This window comes from Cupressus sempervirens, chromosome 8, assembly GCF_028749045.1.
Source record: "Cupressus sempervirens isolate cs-2001-9-10 chromosome 8, ASM2874904v1, whole genome shotgun sequence".
NCBI classification, from domain to species: domain Eukaryota; kingdom Viridiplantae; phylum Streptophyta; class Pinopsida; order Cupressales; family Cupressaceae; genus Cupressus; species Cupressus sempervirens.
Genome location: NC_143125.1, coordinates 112,365,841 through 112,370,810, shown reverse-complemented (window position 1 = coordinate 112,370,810; position 4,970 = coordinate 112,365,841). Strand labels below are relative to the sequence as shown.

Sequence of the window (4,970 nt, the reverse complement as noted above, 5' to 3'; positions counted from 1 at the left end):
TTTATAAAATAGTTATAAATAATTTATTTTATTTTGTTACATTTTAAAATTAATTATTATAATTTATTTTTAACAATAATTATTGAAATAATTATATGATATTACTAATTGTCGCATTACAATTATTAACTCATCAATATAGCTTTACACTATATTTATAAAATAAAATATAGTTTATGTTATAAATAAAAAATTTAATATTTTAAATACTTAATTAAATATAATTAGTACTATACTACTATGTGGTGCTTGTTTTGTTTATGTAAAAGCAAGTTGCTTTTAATTCATTCTACAGGATAATTATAAAGTGATAATATTCTATTACGATATGATTATCGTTTCAAAATAATTTAAAACTTGAGTTTCTCTTAATTGTTCATAAGTTCCTTTTTTTTGTTTTTATAAAATAATTAGAAAGTGATAATGATTAATTTATAATTTTTTGGAAATAGAATAAAAAAAAATTTATAGTGAAAATTCATTCCTTACTTGTTCTTATTAATTTTATCAAATCCAAAATTAAATTTTAAATATTATGTCAAACCATTTAAATTTAAAAAAAAATAAGATTTTTTTTTTCCATTATATCATTTCATAATTTTTTATTATTTGGTAGTTTTCCTTTTATTTACTATTATTATCACAATTAAAGAATCATAATAAATAATAATAGCAATGCCATCATAATATGTAATATAACTTGCATAAATCATTATCACTACACTCCTCACAAAATGCATTGTATACATGTCACAATGAATAGTTAATAGAAATAATACAAGTAGTTATTTAATGTCATCATAGTTAGGCCACCAAAGATACTTTAATTAAGATCAACTGGACAATATGGTGCATACATCCCCACTTCTCCTTTTGCTAAATTTTGTGATTAGCACATAGATGAAATGACTTAGTTGGGTGGGTAAGAATTACACAATTTATAATTGTTGTTTGAACACTTATAAGTTTTCATGTAGACCTCTTCCTATTTATAATTTTAAGACTTTAGTTTAAAATATATATATTTTAAAATAAATTTAGTTAGTTTAGTTATTCTTAATATTTAGATTTTTCATTGGATGTAGTTCATATTAATTTTATTATTTTTTATTTCAAATTTCTTATAGAAATTAATATGATTAGTAGTCTATTTTGTAGAAATAGATATGATTAGTAGTCTATTTTGTAGAAATTAATTTTTTCCTCCAAAAAATCAAATCTTCTATCGGCGCGTTGCATGTTCAAAAGCATTGCAAGTGCTAGTATAAAGACTATCGCATATTTATTCAAGCCTTAATTTCAATCGACATCTAATAATCCATTTTTTTCTACACAGAAATCCGCCACTAAAGTGTTTTAATTGTAAGAAGCAGTGAAAGAGTCATGCCACGTAATCGATAGGAAGAAAAAATGAAGAAAAATCTGAAGCGAAAAAATTATGTGCTCAAACCCTAACCCTAATATAAACCCTATAAATCCTAATAGAAAAACCCTATAAATCATGTCTATGCGCTCGGCATGTACAATCGATGGAGGCGGGGGCTTAAGGTTAGCATGGCAGAGTAGCTCTAACCGGTTAATTTTGTTCTGGTTCCTCTGTGGAGGAAACAGTAAGGGCAATGATGAATTATCAAAGGTCTCGTTCGGCGTAATGGCTAAAAACCTTGACGACGACTCTTATATCACCACCCATAATCAGAGCCCTTATTCTCTCTCTATAAGGTTTTTATTTCTCTTTTTCTCGATGGTTTTGATTAGTTTCATTGTTTCTGTTTATAAACGAGTTTGATTTCATTCGAGGATTGTCGATGATGATTGTATTGGATAATAACAAGCTGATCTATTGTGGAATGATTACAGCTTATACTGCCTTCCTTCTGAGACAAATTTATTCTTTTTTTTCTTTTTCACTTTTTTTAGAGTATGGTCTTTTATCTTTCTTATTAGGGCTTGCCTTAAATTTCGCTAAATTGCAGCGGGTAAGGTCGATTGCATCTGGTAGGCTGTCTATCAAGGAGGAAATGTATGCGGCCTGTATGTCTCTAGGGTGCCGCCTTGTTTTGATTTTCTTTTCTTTTGGGTATCCTGATCTTTTCAACCTTTTGGGTTTTTATATGGTGTTTCAACATTTGTTTTTCTTCTAGGGCAGAGGATCTCTACAAGATGCTGCAATTATTCAAAACGAATGAATGAGAAGGAAACTGTGTTTTCTGGAAGTATATGATCTTTTCTAATACAGGCCGTGGATTCAGTAAACTGTGATTTTTGGTTAATGTAGAAAAGTATAAATGGTACTATTTCCTAAAGTGTAAGGTAAAGAGCTGTGTCAAGAATAGCTGTTTCAAGATAGGAGGAGGAGAGCTGTTTCAAGGTAGGAGCAAAGCACTACTTATGTAAAAACTTTTCCTGAACCTCTGTTCCACCTAACTTAGTAAAACTTTTCCTGAACCACCCATTCCACCTAACTTAATGCACTTACGAATTTAATACAGCAGTTCAAGTAACTACCTAAATCGTAAGGGTATTCTAAGATTGGGTCAACCATCAATGCCATTGAAGCTGTGGAGTATCTCCTATGGCAGTAATGGACTAACTGTGGTCAGGTCTTTGATTATTGAAGGTACTCTGTAAAATCCCAACAATTTAGCCTTTATTGTTAGGTTAGATTTGTTTACCTAGATTCCACGCTTTCAGGTATTGTAAAATACTTGTTTTAGAAGTTAATTATAGTTGTTATCATGCATGACGAGAACAAATTGTTTTGTTTGGCAACCCTCGGTCCAATTTGTTACTATTACAGGAAATTAAAACTAAGTTGATGGTGGGGAGAGTCCTGCAATGGTAGTAATCTGCTATTGTGGAGTACTCAGATTTACATATCATTTGTTTGTAAGGCCTGCCTTTCATTATCTTGCAATAGTTTGGAAGTCATGCTAGTTGTTTGTTATTATCTGCGCGGCAATTGCTTTCTGAGGAGACTTGGTATTTTTTTAAAACATGTGGCATAACTATAATGTGCGCGACTCGAAAATAATGATTTGGGGTTGGAGATGATGTTACATCTGTTTTATCACTGAAAATCGATGAGGATACTTCAGAGGCTGTTTCTGATCCAACTTCAATTAGTATATACTGATCTCTGTTTTTTTTATGTTGTTTCTTTATGATTTCAAAGAGGGCAGCTCTTAGTAATATAGTCTTGGTTACAGATGCCCTTGCTTTGTTTCATTCTCATCCATGGTCTTTTTTATGTGTACCCAAAATTAAGAAAAGGCATTTATGGCCTACTGTCTTCATGAACCAGATTTTCGTTCATTTTTACTTCCCATTTAAAAAAAATTATGCAATGATTGAACGCCCTTTTTTATGTCCTACATGATTTGAAAGGTCAGGCAGAAAGTACTAAATTTTAAATTTCTCTTTTTCATATCTTTACACTGTTTTCTCATTTTTCAGATTTTTTTTGTTTTAGAAAAGTCTGTTAGTGTTTTTGATATTTGATCAGTGGCTGATTTGAACATCATCTTGTCAACCATCCTGTCCGTTCATCTCACCATCAAGGAAAATTTAGCTGGAGCATCATAGCTGAGTATAAATACCATTAGCAGAGAAGTCTAGCGGTTTAATGAAACAATTGAGTGCATTTAATAATTAAATTGATAAATAACCATCTACTGTCAGGTGCACTAAAGTCCAAAGATTGATAAAAACATAGCAAAATAAAATGCAAGGACAATTGAACAGTTTAATCTGAATGTGGAATGATCGTAAACTTATTTTCTTGTCGGTACAGCCGGGACAATGGTTGTGAAAGGTAATTGTTGCCTGATCACAGAGATCTGGTGTGCTAGGCTTCAAACAGTGATAACAGTCGAACGATTGCTTTATAGGCACACACTTTACTAAAGCTCGTTTCTCCTACGACCCATGAAGCGCCCAAACTTAAGGTGAAGCCTGTAAGCTTTTTAATTTTTTATAAAAGCTTCATATCTGTAGCCACACAAGGGAAAGAAGAGAAATGAAATATGAAACTTTGGACTAGCAAAACATTTATAAGAATTAATTATTTGTATATGAAACAAATAAGAAAATTATCTCCATAATATCACAATTTCCCAAATTGAAAGAAGCCAACATGAGAAAATGAGAGGATTGGGAGTTCCTAAAGTAAAAATATATTTTTTGAGTGGCGAAACCAGAAGAGAAATGGCACACTGTCATAATTAACAGAGAAGTCATATGTCCCATGACATCTTTCACGAGACTCTGGTTCCTTGCTCATTTTAACTAGGAAGAAATTAACAGAAATGAAATTCAGAAATCAAACTTGATACATATATCCTTTTTTAATGGCAAGGTCCTTGCATGGAAGTACATGCCACGGACCCATCTATGGTCCTTCAATGTCCTCTTGGTGTGTTTGATGAATGTTTCATCTGACTGTTGATTTGTGCATATTTTGATTTATACTTCCCCTTTGCAATTGCCATCTTTGTGATGGGGAGAGATTATAAATGGATGAAATTCAGTCTCTATTTCAGTCTAATGAAGATGCAGTGACAGAGTTGCATATAGCTATTCCACTACACAGAGTTTCACAGGAGACTATTCTTTACGTGCAGTTTTTGGTATTTTTTTGGGCCAGAAGATAATAAGAGCAAATCACTGACACAATAATGTCATTGCCATTCTATTAAGAAAATGGCGTGTTATGCCCACTTAGACTGTCATGAGATAAATGATCCAAGCAAAAAGCTACAGGCTCATTTGGCCCGAATCAAGACTCACATAGAGGGCTTCTTAGAAATGGATGTGAGCGTGGATGCTGTAATAAGGTGACATCATTCCTTTGCAACATAGACACAAAATATGGATCACTCAGATGTCTGTCCATTACAACATCTACACTTACATCCATTTCCAAAAGGCTATGTCTGTCATGTTTAGACCAAACTTAATGGAGCGAGTAA

At 31.9% G+C, this 4,970-nt stretch overlaps 1 long non-coding RNA gene and 1 other non-coding gene across 3 annotated transcripts; both read left to right on the top strand.

Moving 5' to 3' along the window:
• The first annotated feature begins 1,371 nt into the window (after nucleotides 1–1,371).
• LOC149541834 (uncharacterized) lies at nucleotides 1,372–2,219 on the top strand. 2 transcript variants are annotated; one of them, XR_016355375.1, is made up of 2 exons: nucleotides 1,372–1,722; nucleotides 2,150–2,219. It is a non-coding gene; the product is annotated as an uncharacterized LOC149541834 (long non-coding RNA). The 2 variants fall into 2 exon arrangements; XR_016355374.1 differs by having other exon boundaries at nucleotides 2,145–2,219.
• On the top strand, nucleotides 1,615–1,704 carry LOC149541835 (small nucleolar RNA Z43). Its single transcript, XR_016355819.1, has one exon. It is a non-coding gene; the product is annotated as a small nucleolar RNA Z43 (small nucleolar RNA).
• Nucleotides 2,220–4,970: the final 2,751 nt, after the last annotated feature.